General features: G+C 41.4%; 1 protein-coding gene across 5 annotated transcripts in view; it reads right to left on the bottom strand.

The window, feature by feature from the left end:
- ITCH (itchy E3 ubiquitin protein ligase) overlaps positions 1-14,986 on the bottom strand; it is a 58,820-nt gene extending 43,834 nt beyond the window's left edge. For all 5 annotated transcript variants that reach the window (XM_031506587.3, XM_021546297.4, XM_021546298.4 and 2 more), the window contains exon 1: positions 14,847-14,986. The gene's annotated coding sequence lies outside the window, so the exon portion shown is untranslated. The remainder of the gene's footprint in view (positions 1-14,846) is intronic.
- Positions 14,987-17,152: the final 2,166 nt, after the last annotated feature.

Here is a 17,152-nt window from a genome sequence, read left to right as displayed (position 1 = left end):
CTATTTCACTAGGGCAGAAATGTGCATAATGCCATCCATCCTTAATATGCCAGCCTTTCATATCTCCCTGCCACACTGCTGCTGAAACCTACCAAGGAAACTAAAACACATTAAACATGAAATTACAGAAAGATGCATTCCTTAGAAATTTTATTCCTCTTGATATTAGCAAGAATATGGTAAGAGATTTTTTGCAGTCAAGATTGCTTGCTTCTGTTAAAACTTCGTACTACAAATCAAACAGCTTCACTAAAACCACGGGAAAAAAATCTAACAGTTAAAACAAACAAACCAAACCTTGTATATTACAAGATTTATTTTGTTACATGATTTAATTCTTAGAAGTGCAGTAATTTTTTCACTGTATATTAATTCTTGCACATTAATTACAGATGGCTTTAAATTGAAAGACTGAGAACAGTTTCCAAGCTAATTCCTTTGGAAGGGTTCACTGCTCAGTTTTTCAGATACTCCTTTAACACTTTAGGATGTGTATTTCCCCACACCTTTTATTAGTAACAATCCATATAAATGCTTCACTTATTCTCAATTTAGGTGGTTTTTTTGTTTGTTTGTTTCTTCTTGAAGACTTTCACTGCTGCTTCATTTTCAAAACTTGTTCATATAGCACATATTCAGAGAAAATTAAAAGAATAATAAAACCTGTATTTAAGAATACTTCAGCCTATACCAGCTAATTGCATTGTCACATGGTTTCTAAGCTTCACTGCAGGAATTACTTGCCAAAAGAGATTCCTATTTTCTTACAGACCCATTTTCACCTCCTGTACTTTAATCTTCCTAAAAACTCAGTGCCCTCATCTTTCAGAATTACTGTAGTTGACCTGTCTCTGTTTTGCTGCAGCTGCTTTCACAACGGCACAGCCTTTTCCAGTAATGGTCTCTGAACTACCCCAAGAGGATTTGCTGTGCCCACACCCACAAGCAGCGTGGTACAACAGGAATGGGACCAAGCAGGAAGGTTTGCGGACCTGAAACCCACATGGGATATATTCTTGGACTTTTAGTTTGGAACAGCTTCACTGGGATCCCACAGTCCAACACGAGCAGGACCACAGCTTCCAGTTGAGTTTCATCCAAAAGCAACTCAGCTTCCTCGATCCAAACGGATTTCACAAGTCAAATCAAGTGCAGTCTGTGAGAACATTCAGTGGATTAATTTCCAAAGTGCACTCCTTGTCCAAATTAAAACAATTAAACCACTAATGAAGATTGTTTCTTTTCCTGTTCTTTCTGCTATGCATTCTAGACATTAAGAAAACCATCACAGGTCTCTTACATTCACTGACTCAAGTTCACTCTTTCTGCATTACTACTCTTCTCCTTCTTTAATTCCCTGCACATGGACAAGAGTATTTTCATGTGTGACCTTACAGGGCCACTTTGTTTCTACACTGCCACCCTTCATTCCATTCTGACAGTTTCAGGGAAGAGTCTTTTTCAGAATATTTTCCTTTATAAAATTATAAAAAGGAAATCCCAAAGTTTCTTACTCTCTATCAGTGGGACAGCTGTGCTTTTCCCCTTCTTCTGTGCAAAATCAAGGATAGAAAATTGCTTCTACAAAACTACTAGGAAGTTTTAACTACTGTGCTCTGATCTAAGCCAAAAAATCGATTTAGCCAAATAGATTAAGATTACAATTAGAGTATATGTCTATTTAATATGAATGATGAATGCTATAGGTAAAAAGAAAAAGTCTGCCATAAAGCACAAATATTTGTGTCATCAAACAGGGTAACAGATTGTCTCCCTGAGGCCTAAGTGATGAGCCAGACCACAGAACTGCTTGTTTCATGTGGAGAGAGGAGCAGTCACTGAATACCACTATCTGTGTAAGAACAAATGGTTTTTTATCACAAGGAGAATAAATTTCCAGAAGTATTAAGCATCTAGAAAGATGCTGAAAAACTGAAGTTTCTTTTTGTTATAAATGAATACTCAAATTTAATAATTAAATAAGTTTATTAAATAATCAAAATATAAATTTGGAAAAAAGGAAAGCCACAAGCGATTTGACTCTGAGCCAGGCGATCAGCATCGGGGAGACCTGGGGCTCGGCCTCTATCACACCAAAGTCCCCGTGGGTCTCCGAGGCTCAGTTATTTGGGGTCCATTTTTATGCAGTCTCTCGGGCTTTGGAAGGGGGTCTTCTTTAGCATATTATCGTGCTTTTCCTGGAACCGGTGGAAAATTGCTGGAATCCTGTCAGGTGAAAATCTCCAGGATAAGCTTCTGATGATGCCTATCAAAAATGTCTCCAGCTGGGGTCTTGTCAGATGAGAAATCCCTTGGAATATACATTTCTGGAGACAGTGTCTTCCTGGCATTTTGGATTTCTATCACTTAGCTTGCTTCTTGCCTGACACTGGTTTTAGTACACAAGATGCTGTGGTTTTTAATTTAATTTAGCACTAATTATTTTATAATGTACATTACAGATTACATTTTCCTGTTTGTTCGATGCATTAGAGAAAATCAGTGAAACCCACTCTCTGCTACATTGAAGTGAGAAGTCCAACTCCCGTGAGTGACTATCCACACTTCTGGTACTGAAAAAAAACAAACAACACTCCTTTCTTTGAAAGAGCAAGAAGGTTCATCCAAGAAACTACAGACTGATCAGTGTCATCTCAACCCCAGAGAGGTCAGGGAGCAAATTCTTGTAGGAGACATTTCCAAACATAATGTGGACAAGAAAGTGATTTGTATTAGTCAGCATGGCTATATAAAGAGGAAATAATGTCTGAAAGAACTGACAGCTTTCCTTGAGATGACTTGGTAGCTGTGACAACACCATGTCCTACAACATCCTCACACAAGGGGATGAAGCAGGGGCCAGGCAGGGCTAGGGGGTAGACCGCAAGCCTGGATGAAGGGCAAGGCTCCCAGGGCTGGGATCAGAAGTGCTCTGCCCAGTTAGAACCCAGGCATTAGTGCTGTAGCCTAGGGGTACAGACTTAACCAGCACTGTTTAAGTTCCCCATTTACGACCTGGACCCAGAGCACCCTCAGAAAATATGCTGATGGAACAAAAATTCCACAAGGGGAAGTGCAAAGTTCTGTACGTGGGGAGGAATAAACCCATGCACCAGTAAAGGCTAGGGGGCAGCTGGACAGAAAACAACCCTGCAGAAGATACTGGTGCTGTTGTACATGAATGAGCAATGCTTCCTCATAATAACAACAAGTAAAAGAGTTGCCAGCATCCTGGATTAGGAAAAAGCAACACTAACAGCACAAGAAAGGTGATCCTTCTCTTTCATTCTAATTCTAGAATTAGGCTCACCACTCTTTAGGCTCCCCAAATCAAGAGTAACACAGATGGACTGATGCTGCACCAGGAAAGGGCCATAGAGACAAAAAAGTGACCAGGAAGAGGCTGAGAAAGCTGAGACTGTTAAATCTGGAAAGGAGAATGACCAGGAGGATCTTATCAGTGTGTATACACTTGTGTATAAATACTTGAAGGGTTGAAAAGCTGAAGGCAGAGTCTACCTAGCAGTACTCAGGGATGGGAAAATAGCCAGCAGGCACAAATTAAAATACAGGAAATTCAACTTAAAAACAGGGGATGGAGTTATTTATTTTCCTGTGGGGTGGCTGAAGCACAGAGAACTTGTCAAGAGAGGTCGAATGACCATTCTCAGAGCCATTCTAAACCTGACTGAACACATTACTGACCACTAACTAGCCTTGCTCTAAGAAGATTAATTTGGATCAGACCATGTCCAGAAGTCTCCTTCAATTTCAGGTATTCTGTGATTCTCTGAGTTCCCTAAAACAACCTCAGTAATTCCTGTTGTACCTGTCCTGTTCTTGTTCTTTCTGAGTCTCTGTCCTGTAGCAGATTCCTTCTCTAAATAGACATCTATCAATCTGATCATATAGGCTATTTTTTTTTCCAAACTGGGGATTCCTTTCAGTGCTCAGTTATTAATATAGCTTAAGTTCTACTAGTTTGAATAGAAAGGTATTAATTAACAGATTGCACAAATCAGCACTGCACCTTCTTCAGGTTCAGTAATGTTCATCAAGATTTTAATTTCTACAGCTTTTCCTACATCCTACACTAAAATTCAATGCACAAGTCTGCACCAGGTATCCTCACTTTTAAAAACTACTTCCATTTCCCTTATTGCTGCTGTATTATAATGAACACAGCAATACAGCTTGAGTAAATTTCCTACATATCCAGCACTACATAGACCCAAGTGTTAGCCAGCTCCAATTAATGACAGTCAGGTTACATGAAACTGAAAAGCATGCAAAAGTCAACTGGTTCAACTGTCCCAAAATAAAGCTGTTATTGGACACTTCATATGCACACTAGCTCCCTGGTTTATTTTCATTTTCTTTTGTCCTAACAAAAAATCTCATAAAAAATTAATGTATCACTGCCTTGGTACCTGTGGTATCCCGTCGTTACAAAAACAACATCAGAGATGAGAAAGTCATTAAATATCATGGGTGATACTCTGTTTATTCAAAAAGATACCATGATTTGTTGATGCTTTCATGTAGTTCCTTCATATTAACTTATATGGCTATTATTTACTCAAGCAAATCTGGACAGTTACCTGTATGTTGGTCCATATCTCTTCCATGCTTCTTTAAAGCCAATGTCCTTGTACTTTCAATCAAACTAATTACTCTCTTTTACCTAAAAAAAATCCCATCTGGGACAAAATTAGTCTGGAGAGTCACTTAAAGGATCTTCAAACAGTTTCTAAAAACTTCTCCTAAGTGTCTACATAAATTAGTCCAAACCTCAGTGGGAAAGATTGGCACTGAAGTTTCACTTTTGATTCTAAAACTAAGAAAAAAATTATGCTGTCAAAAATCTCCACAATGTCTACAAAGGTAATTTGATTTTGGAGGTATAATATAGCTGCACAGCATAACATAGCTGCCTTTCTCATCAATGTACTCTTCTACCACTTTAGCCTGATGATTTTCACATACCCACTGACTTTCCCTCATTTCCCATTTACCTTCCCTAGTACAGACATACCCACACAGTATCACAGCTCACAGTACTGCTTTAAGTTATTTTCCAATTAAAAAGGTGGAAATAGCCAACCTTCATGAGCAAATTTCAGAAACTGCAGAACTTAATTTGATGCTTATTGGAAGAGATAAAAGACTGGTATCACTGGATATGTTAAAGTGAACCACCTGAACTCCAACTAATTTGACACATTATTTTGTGACTTGTCATCAGACGAAAATCCAGAGTGTTGGTATTACAGCTACTTTTAAAAGTACTTCAAAGACATTACTTTCAAAGTGTGTTCTGCCAATTGACAGGGGTGATTTAAAGGACACCAATGGAAAGAACCGCCTTATTTGACTATGAATATTAAGGCAACAAACAAGTAAAATACATTCAATAAAACTACATGCTTGGCTTTAGCAACAAGCAAAAAGTAAGGTAATGCACTTAATAATTGCTATATGAGAGAAAGGGTAGTGACTGAGAAAGATACATCATCAACTGCCTAAGTACCCCACCACCATCCAGAGCCCACGGTCACTGGGGAGCCCCATTTTGCAGTGATGACCTGGAGAACCCTTCCCGGCAATTGGGAAAATCCCACGTGGTGCATTCACCCACAAGTGAGGTCTCCAACTCCCTGCAAATGGGTCCAGCTTTTACAGGCCCAAATCAGCAAGCCAAAGTGACCTGATGATATTTTTTACCAGGATCTGATGGCACACTTCCCAACAGCAGGGGCCAGAGCCCAGGCCTTGTCTGGAAGGGTCTTCCTTAAAATACCCTACAAACAAACTTCTATTCATGTCAGTTGGGAAAGTTTCTTAAAATTATACATTTCTTGCAGATCACTACATAAGGTTATAGAGAACTAGCATAAGCATCTGTGTCATTTATTTTTAGCTAAGTAATACTTACAGTGTTAGTCACATAATGCCCAGGGTTCATCTTTTAAGTCAACTCTAGCTGAGGCCTGCCGCTCAGGTCTAAGCACATCAAAGTGTCAACAAGAAACTTTTTCTCTGCTGTAAAATAGCACAGTAAAACAAAACCTTCTGTTTCACCACCCACTTGCAGCTCTGGAACAAGTCCCTCAGAAGCAGTTACACATTCAGTTATTAACAGAGGGTAGCGCTTACAGAGGACTTCATAATCTCCGGCCATTAGTTTTACTTCTTATTTACAGCTCAATGCTTGCTTCACATTATTTCCCCATTCCTTTCTCAGAGCTACATTTCATTATCAATGGTTCGTACACACACCTAAACAAACCTACAAAAAGCTTTTAATGGAATTAAAAAAAAACAGAAAGCTTGACCATTCAATTACCCAATTACCTGTAGTCATAAGTAAGAATGACAACTTCAGCAGCCATTACAGTTCTTTTACATGTTTATATGGCTGTAAATTGTACAGCTGTAATGTTTTTAAAAGAAGCTTCTGGAAAAAGTGTTGTCTACCAGCAAAATGTCAACCCTGATCATCTCACCTGGAAGCCTCAAATGAAGCAGATACAATTTTCAAAAGTGCAATGCTGGTGTCTACATGAACTTTAACATGATTTTTCAGGATGTTCTGTGCAGGACTGTCCAGTACACAATGCACCTTGTTTTAAGTGTCCAACTGCAGCAGTGAAGGTTTAATGGACACAAAATTCCCTCCCTCTGTGGGTATAGCAATGAAGAGAGACCCAGACACACCTCCACTCCTTTGCTCCCAAGAACACAAATAAATAGACCAGTGGAGCTTTCGGCAGATATTGCCTATAAAAACTTGCTAAACAGATCATCACTGTAGGTACCTAAGCAATAAACAAAATCGAAACAGACTGCACAGCTCTGCAATTCAGCCTGGCAAAGCTCATCAAAGAAATGATGAATCACTCCTTACTACTAGCAACAACCACATATCTGAAATGTGCTGATGACATGAAATCTCTTGAAAAAGAAAGCTCTTTGTTGCTTGCTGCTTGTTCCTGCTTCAGCAAAGTAGATGGTGTAAGACAGTTCCTGTTGACTGACTCAGCTGTGGGAACAAGAACTGCTGTAGACAATGCACTGAAATTCTGACAGGTAAGGTATGACTACACATGCACTGCCCCCTAAGAAAAATAAACTGCTTCTCTGAGTATTCTTAAACAGTAGAATCAAAGAAACTAGAAGTGGAAAGCCAATACTTGGAACAAAATGAAGCAATATTGCTGTGTGCAAAATTCAGTGTCAGTTAAAAATAAACATTTCATTTTTCCAAGCTAAATTATTTATTACTAAAGTAAATCCAAAAGATGCAATGGAAATTACAATTTCAGGGAGGGGAGAAAGTATTGAGATTATTTAAGTCAACCCTGAAGTATCTGAAAGCCTGCTATGGGTCATTGTCTTTTCCAAAACTGCAAGCTGCCGCAAGCAAAACCTTTAGTTCCAGAGGAGTCATCTTCATGCTCTCTAATCTCAACAGAAGTCCATTACCTGCTTCCTAGGAATTTTTTAAAAGTGACCAGATGGCAACATCAAACAGCCATGGGTGGACAACAAAGCCATCTCAACCCTGCAAAATCTGTCTGCTTGCTACACATTCCAGCTCATGCCTCTCTGTAAAGTAAAACAAACTGTAGGAGAAAGGTGGCCTAGAACTGCACCGCTATTCCACTTTTCTCAACTCTTCCATTAAACTTGGGTTTTCTGAGGCTGCCTTAAGACTCCTTTGACCTTTATAAAAAGATAAAGCAGATGTCAGAAATCTTAATTCTTCCAACTAAAGTAATAAGCAAATTCCTTAAACAAAAGTTTCAATCTTTACATCCTAGATATTCTGTGTGAAAACCTGACAATTACACACTAAATAAACACAAAAGAACAAGGTCATCTTCTAACAACAAACACTGACTGTATCCTATAGGTATTACCAATATTGAGAACGGGACGTGCCTTGGCTTGTCTGGCCCCCGCGGCTGAAGCAAATAGCAGCAACTGTGGAGTTTCACCCCAGAGACACCTTTGGCCAGCTGGATGTTGCAGCCGAGTGCATGGGGGCAAGTCCAGAAATGCTGGAGCTCAGGTGGTGGTGGGATGGAGCTTCCTCTCGCAGAGGGTCTGCTCCTCAGGTTTCTCTCTGCAGGAGAAGCTTTTAAGGCGATAGTGAAGGAAAGGAGTCAGTTCTGATGGAGGGTTTTAATCCAGAGCTTTTTTTCTGGCCCGAAGGCCTCTGAATTCAGTCACAGCTTCAAGCAGAACTCTGAATCCTGTCACTGTTCCATCAGAACTCCTGGCCCGTGTGGTTCTTCTCTATTTTACTTGGGGGAGGGGAGGGGGGAAGGGATAGGGAGCCCACCAACCAGGCACGGGAGAGGAGGTCTCTAGGGATAAAGGACACATGTATGGCCCAATGCCCCCCCACTCCCGGGGGTGGAGGGCATCTTTTGAATCTTCCCAATCACTCGACCTCGATGCACTTCTGGAATGTCAGGAGTGACAGACAGTGCTGGCAGGGGTCTGGGTGGGGGCAGGAGGAGTGACTGGCACACCTGGGAGGAAATTTTCAGAGGAGAAACCGGGGGTTCGGGGGTAAACCCTGAAATCACACTGCAACAGTATCCCTCAATTTCAATGGACTTCCCTTACTGCTGGGATACAACTGGAAGCCCACAGGTTGGTGAAGAAGTGCAGGACTGGCTCCTAAACCAAAACCTGCAAGTGAACCAGAGGTAACTGCAACACCCATACGCCTCAGCAGTGGAGCTGCTGCAGCTATCGGGCAGTGCAGATGGGGAATTATCCTCCTGCAGCTGGATACTGCCCAAGGAGTGGGCCCCCCTTCCCCTTGACATTCCCCTGTTTCACAGTCCTTCCCTATCTTTGTGTCAATTCTAGTCATAAACTGACATTCACTGCTCTGTTTAATCCAGGAAATCTTCAGGAAAAAAAAGCCTAGGGTGCCTGATAACTGTGTAGCAGTGTATTTTTAAAAAACATAATAGGTAGACTTCGCAAGCCCTGGCAAAATATTCTATGCAAGGAGAATAATTTATTGTGAACACACTATATCATATATGCATCCCTTCATGGCTTCCCTGGCCATACATCATGTGGAACATCAAAATGGAACCCACATACCGCAGCAAAAGAACAGGCCCCATAGGGTTATAACACTGTGCAATGACCACCTTAATCAGCAAAACATTCTTACAGATACAAAACTTGAATCTGAACCATGCGAGGAGTTCTGACAATTTTCTTCTAAATTCTGTTCAGACACTTTACCTAGTTTGCATTACTGTGTGTGAGATTAGAAGTCATGAAGGCAGAAATGCAGAATATGAAGTATAGAGTTTACTCTTTTTAAAACAGGAAGTGAAATTCCAAAAAGCAAATAAATCCCAGCTGTGACACAGACTCTCTCAGAATAAATCGAATCCCTATTATTAATGTCTATAAGTCTTCTCCTCTCTCACCTCCCACATCAGCCACCCGTAACTATGAATTTCACTTTGTTGGCATCTTCTCCACTCAAACACAGTGCACTGGGCAGCTTCTAGCCTCGAAATTAACAGGCATGAGTCTGAAAATATTTTCACCTCTAATATCTCCCTCAGGACAGTATTATTTTGTTCACATCACAGATGTGAAAGCAGGACGTTGCTTAAATGTTATTTTTTTCTTTAATAACTCAAACTCTCACTAGTGCCTTAAATCTTGTAGTTCAGAGAGCCTCATGATGAGTGGAAAAGAAGGGAAAGCAGAAAAAAAGTCACAATATGCCACACCATACCTCACAGGGCTACGTTTAAAACCTTTAAACTGTGGAGAACATCAAATAAACCACCAGTAATGTCAACAGGTCTCCACACAGAGCAAATCCACCTGCCCAAACCAGATTTCAGAACAGGAGTTAAACACCCTGATTCAATGGGTGCACAGACGAACAATGAGAACACCGCTGTCTCACAATAGCTTTTTCATTGACCTGAACTCAATTTGGTTCAGGCAAATGTTTAAAAAATGCACAGCTGCTCTGGAAATTGGTCTTTTTAATATTCACAAAATGCCTTATTGGTATAAAGCAAAAAAAATATATTCTAAAATCTTACTGGTAAACTCCATTTAACATGCACAAAGTGGAATGTGCCAATTTATGCAGGATTACTGCCTGTGGAGCCTAAGTTTTCCTCTGTATCTTAAGGTGATGAGCACTCAAATGGAATTAGAAATGTTACACGTGGTGAGCAGCCACCTGAAAACACCGGTGAGAGCTGTTTAGTTTGGCTAGCTATGGAAATTTCTTTCATGTAGAGTGACGTTATCAAAGTGTATTCCTTCAGCATTTCCCTCCTCTTTCCCATTACCATTATACACATTATTCCCCTTCAAACAGCTGGAATAAGAGACTGCTCTGAAGGCTTCATCACTGAAGACATCACATGCATTGGGTTCATCACAGATATTTAAGAACCAAAGCAGCTTTGTGATCTTTGAACTGGTGTCTTTAATGTTCCTTCCAACCCAAACCATGCTGTGATCCTGATACAAAAAGCAAGTCAGTGTCATAAGTCTCACTTTTTATCTTCTAAGCTCACAAATTCTCTTTTCTCTCATTTCTTTATAAAGTGCCGTTCACATGCAGGATCACCTAGGAAGTTTTAATCTGAATAGACAGGAAAGGGTGTTGAGGTAAAATCTGGTGAAAATATGCAGCTCACCTCTTTCACAGAAGTTAGGAAGCCTGGTTAAAGATTAGACCAAATACATTACCATTTTACGAACATTTTTGTATATTGATCAACACATTTCTTATGTAGTCTCTGAAATTATATACTTACAGCAGTAGGAAATACACATGTACATATAGAAGGCACATACACTTGTAGACACAAGCCTTATTAAGAGAAATTAGAGTGATCCACAGATCACTTAATTCAGGCTCTGACAAGCCAAATTAAAAAAAAAAAAAACTTTAAAGATGAGGAATCCTTATACAGAACAAACTTGCTCCATCTATCTGTTCTGCAAATAAATGAAAAGAGCAGCACTGACAGAGCAAAAACCTCAGGGTATCAGAAAAGTAGAAGAGGAGTGTTCAGAACAACAAGTCTTAATACATTCAAATGTTTATGAAGACAGCAGTGAATAAAATAAAAATCTGGATAGTTGAGCATTCTAACTGTTAAGCAAGACTAGTGATTATTAATACATAATTAAACATTAGCTAGCACTGGTGACTGGGGAGGCACTAAGCATGGATACTGACCAAAAGCATGTTAAAAATAAACACAACCCACTCTTCTGTGTCTCAGTCCATCTCTTCAGCTTGCTCAACATTGAGCCTTCCTTCACTTTTTCCATTGAATGAGGCAAAGCTAAAAAGGGTAGTAAGTTATGAATGACTTGCTCAGGCAAAAGTTCCATACTAATCACATGAAACTGAAGGTATCAAAGAGCCTATTTTATTTTTCTAAAAATTAACATGCTTCCAGTCACAAGTTTTATATTCATGATGGATATTTTGCTGCAAATGGCTATTTGATGAATTACTTAATAAATCAGAAGCAGATTGCAGACCTGTCTTACCCTGTCTTTTTCTGTTTCAATATCACTTTAATCTTTTACCTGATCTTTCTTTTCCTTAGTAATAAACTTCAAAAAGATTACTAGGTACCCAGCTAATACTTAGAAGGAAAAATATGAGTAAAGGCTACCACTGAAAGAAAAATTGACCTATAAAAAAATGGAAAACTGAGAACATGAAAATTTTATACTGGCTGATAGCAACACACTCCTCTTGAAAGCTCCAGCTTCTGTATCAGGGGCTACCAAATCTAGAACCCGAGACCTGCACATTTCAGGTAAAGGTCACCTAATTTCCACTTCCTGATTAGAAACAAAGTTCCACACAATCAAATTGGAACAATCCACCTGAAGAGACTTTTCTTGCTGAGTAACAACACCATTTGAGTCTGAGCTCCAGCTTCAGAACCAGTGATGTAAATGCAAACATGACAGGAGTTCTGTGCCTGACTGAAACAATAGGCCTCTCCCAGCAGCAGAGTTGAGAATAGCTCAGGCAGGTGGGTGGAAGGCAGAAACTATCCGTTCCTAAACAGGAGGACTGAAATAAAACTTTTTTTTAATAACAGCAACGTGCTGCCAAGTTTGAAAAACTATTTGAATAACCAGCACAACAAGATGTGGTATCATGTTTCCTCAGAGGGGAGAAAAAAACCCTGCTGTGCTTTGGTATAGTAAAAGCAGAAATTCCAGGCATAACTTGAGAGCTGGTCTTTTGAAACAGGGCCTTGGCTTCTTCAAAACACTCTTTTCCAGTTTGCTGCAATACTTTCATTTCTATTATGTGTAATTTGCAATTCTCATGAAGAAAAATATCAATCCTTCAGCTCCAGCAACTCTGCACTACAGTGTAACCTAAATGTCATCAACTTAGAGACTCTAATTGACCAAGTCTCTGTTGCTTTAGTCTTCAGAGAGAAGACTCTCACCAAAATGTGCACACAGATTTAGCTCAGCTAACAGTACAACCAAGCCAAAGAAGGACTGCCTACACTCTTTAAAAATACTCAAGTTATGAGACAGTAAAACTAAATCTCCAGAATACTCCCAAGCTAGACTATAATCATGACTTGTCTACGTCCTCTTCTGAGGAAAGCACTCACTTCAAAATGCTTCTGCAGCTGGGCAAAGTACAGTTACAGTAAGGAGCTGTGGCCAACACTCCTCTGGGTTATGCACACACCTTCACTTTCCTCAGCTGTGAGGGCACAAAGAAGTTCCTGCAATTACATGTAAGTACAGTAGAATGATAAAAACTAGAACATTACACAAACATAAGCGGACACCCAAAGAGAAAAGCTTAAAAATAAACTCCCAGAAGCTTAATTGTTTCCATGTGCAAGGGCTTTTTCTGTTACTCTCACCCTGCAGACTCTTTTCCTTGCTTTTAAGAAGAAATCAAATTGGTTTTACTGCTTGAAAAGTACTTCACTATGGCTGAATATATTTATCACTTTGTTTAAACAGCTTAAACTCACAAAATATGTTTATTTAGACACTATAATTGACTGATACTGATAATGCTGCTGCCAAGCATCTCTTTCACATGTTGTAAAATAGAAGGAAATTACTTTGTAAATCTCTCATGAAGCATTTTTCAAGCAGTCTATGACAAGCTCTCTTAAAAAAAATTATATTTAATCTCCTCAAGACAAACACTATGCTATTTTACTGCCTTTTTTCCTGATGGAAGAAAAAGAGGTGATGCTGCTTAATTAATATAAATAATATCCTCTCAATTTCTCTTAAGCCCCAAAATAACTTTAATCTGTAAGAAGCTTTTAAAGTTAGCACTCAGAAGTCTCAGTTATTTTCCATTCCAAAATTATCTTTCACATCTACTGTTGTTGTTTCAAAGACAAGAAAACTCACTTTGGGTCTGAGTGCTACATATTATTCCAAAGATCATTTGGAGGTGAATGGATTCAGTATAGTGATTAAATGCCACCTAAATCACAACTAAGAATGCACACTAGTCACAGTCCAGACTTAAACAGCTGTAGTGAATAGCAAGGTAATTGTAATTAAATTACAACTGCTTTGGACTTTCACTTCAAGAAAACAGGAAAGAATTTACTGTTTTTTCCAACAATACATTTTTAAGCATTAAAAGATGAATCTTAGATGGCCTGTGATTAATGTTTCATTCTTAAAACACCTGTGCCTTTTCTCAGGTAAATACAAGCAATTGCTGAATCTACTGTCACTGCCTCAGCAGAGAATGCCTTCTTTCAAATACCAGTCCAAATGTCTCTCCACTTCTCTTTGGAAAGGTTGACAGGCAGGGTAACAGAGACTAAACAAAACATTGAGAAACTCATGGCAATAAGCAGCCATATATTGGGAAAAGACAGTCTAAAATATCCCGGTTTCTGACTTCTTCAATTCTAACTAGGCTATAAAAGTAAGTTTTGCCAGGGATATTTCCTGAAGCATCAAGGGATAAGGCTGCCACAACACAGGTATCCCAAAAGCTACACCTGCCCCTTTCTCTGCATCACACACAGATCAGAAGGTCTTCTGACAATTTAACATCACAAATTATAGCAATTAAAACAAGCTGAATTCTCTAATATTAGAGCAAATTAGAGAAATCCATCCTCGAACACCTTTGTCTGCTTTTATCTCGACAGCATTGGCACACAAGGTCAAAGATAACCGGCGTGGGAGCGGAAGAGTTAACAGCCAGAACTTGTCCGCGTTTCCAAAATAGAGCGGTGGCACTAACGTTGCCATTCTGCCGTGTTTACAAGAGGGAACACAGTTCGGGATAAACCTCTGGCTGTAGTCACGCTTTATCGCCAGGACACATTCCTCCAATGTCCGGCTTACCCGGCCGAGATAAAGACACGGAACGCCCGGACACCTGGAAGAAGCCCCGCGACAGGGGGGACGCACACCGGGGAAGGAGGCTGTGCTGGAAGAGCTGCGGAAAGCACAGCCCTGAACGGAGCGAGCCTCCGGAAAGGATTCGGAACTGGAGGCACCGGGGTGCGGGCAGGTGCCCCCGGCAGCCGCGGCCGGGCGGTGGGGCAGACAGCGCGGGGGTCCCGGCAGGGCGCTGCGCCGCCCCGCGCCGGGCGCTGCCCCGCGGGGCCCGGGCACAGAGCGGCGGGTCCGCCCTCAGCGAGCCCCTCCCGGGCCGAGCGGCCCCTCCGGATCCGGGCCCGACCGCGGTGTCCCCGCGTCCCCCGTGTCTCCCCGCCGCGTCCCGTCACCAGCGCTACCCCCGCGCCTCCGCCTCCACCTCCCGGCCCCGCTCCGCTCACCGGCCGCGGCTCCCCCGTCCCTCAGGTCCAAGATGGCAGCGCGGCCCGCCCGGCCTCCGGCAGCGACTTAGCAAAGTCGGGCGCGATGTGCGCAGGCGCCGAGTCCCCCGGCTGCTGCGCAAGGACTACAACTCCCACCGTGCCCTGCGCCATGCATTGCGCATGCTCGGCGCGGGCCACAGGGAGGGACCGTGAGGGACAATGAGAGGCCGTGAAATTCACGGCGACGAGTCGAATTCCATATCCTCTGGAGCCAGCCTGGGAGGGCTGGAGGTGTTCATCCGGGGAAGAGAAAGCTCCAGGGAAAACTCAGAGCGCCTTCTGAGTGCCGGAAGGGGCTTCGAGGGAGCTGGAGAGGGATTTTGAATAAGGGGAGTGACAGGACAAGGGACAATGGCTTCTGTTATAAATGAGAATTTATTCAGCCAGATTAAAAATAAAAATAATTTTATTTGCGGTCAAATTCTATTTAGTCAGCCACACGGAAAGGACAGAGTCGAGCCCGGGATCGACCCTGGGTGTGCAACAAGGAGTCAGCTTCAGCAGAGGTTTTCCCCTATGCCCACACACCTTTATCCTGGCACAGGCGGTTTTTATAGGGAAAATTCCACCTGAGGCCAAGATTTGAGCAGTTAGTCTTTTCTTCTATTCAGAGTCTATAGGTTTTCTTTTTTTTGGTGATGAGGAGAAATAATTCAATGTCCAGAGTAGTTGAATTCTTGATGAGAGTTTACGGAAAGGCTGCATTCACATGAATCTGTCTGAGGATTTCCATGATATCCATCTTGGACGATCAGCACTGATGATAGTGATGATCAACACCTGGAGCCCAGACATGGCCCATCTCCTGGCCGAGCCACATCCTTTTACTGGTAAATCAGTTTCCAATATACACCCAGTCTGGCCTGCAAAGGGGGGGCGGGGGGGAGCTAATACAACGGGCATGATTTAACAAATATCCAATATTACATATTTCATACGAGGAATGGTGCGAATTATATTTATTACACATAACAGCTTCCCACTGCCGAAGGTCAGGTTTAGATGGAATATTGAGAAGAAATTCTTCGCTGTGAGGATGCTGAAGTCCTGGCACAGGGTGCTCAGAGGAGCTGTGGCTGGAAGTGTCCAAGGCAAGGTTGGACAGGGCTTGGAGCAGCCTTGGACAGTGGAAGGTGTCCCTGCCCATGGCAGGGGTGGAAGATCCGGTGCCTCCAGTTCCGAATCCTTTCTGGAGGATCGCCCAAATCATTCCATGAATCTATGATTCCGTAAACAGAGTGTATATGTATGTGTGTGTATATTTTACTACAGTAAAAATCTTGGATAATCAAAGCACCCCTGAGGGCTTGGCTGGTACAGGAACACCTTGAGGAACCCATGGCCATCACTGGCCCTACGTTTCTGCAGTGACACCAGTAATGGGAAATCTCTGAGACCACAAAGGGACATCCTGCAAGCATGAGTCTATAACAGTCAAGCAACTGGGACATCACTGCTGTCACTGTGGGCATTGGGACACAAAACAAAGCCCTTTGAAAATAAAGTAACATTTGTGATTTTAAAGTGTCTGCTTCAGGTGCTTAAACCATTGATATTATTTAGCCTTACATAAAATCCTTCTTGTTTCAAGTGTATTTTTTCTTAGCCTGAACGCACTATTGCATAAGTGAATGCATAGAAATTACAATACACTTCCTCTTTTGACAGTGAGGAATGAGAGAGTCTATGTTCTGAAATCAGAGGAAAGAATATCCAGTCTTCAGAGAGTAGGAGAATATCCTCAATAATTCTTCAGAAAAATTATGCACTTTGCCAGTGCAAAGTTTAGCATTTTCTTAAAACTGGTAGGATGTGAAAATCCATCTTGTCTTCCACACATAAACTCCAATAATATCTCACAGCCACAATTAAGTGACTGCTTCTGTTGATAAGGCCTAAGCACAAAAACGTCTCCAACTGTTTCCCTGACAGACCAACACGTGTTTTGATGCCAATCAGCCATCTATGGTTCTGACTGGCCAAGGTACATGTGCACATCACTTCAGGCACAGAAATCACTTTAATTCCAGCACAGAACAATGTGTGCTGCTCAGCTAGAGGCTGAGTATGGAAAAATCAGGAGCATTGCGGCTTTGTCAGAGGTGGGAATTCATGGGAAGCAAGTTTGGAGCCAAGGTTACAGCCCAGTATAATGATAAGCAAATTGATCAGCTGAAATAAGGACTAGATTTTTTTATTTTCTCTAAACCTTTTCTATGCATCTTTAAGTCTCTATGTTCCTTTAGAGATATTTGACCATGTAG

The sequence above is a fragment of the Lonchura striata genome, chromosome 20 (genome assembly GCF_050655825.1).
Source record: "Lonchura striata isolate lonStrDom1 chromosome 20, ASM5065582v1, whole genome shotgun sequence".
NCBI lineage: Eukaryota > Metazoa > Chordata > Aves > Passeriformes > Estrildidae > Lonchura > Lonchura striata.
This window is presented reverse-complemented; position numbering and strand designations above follow the sequence as displayed.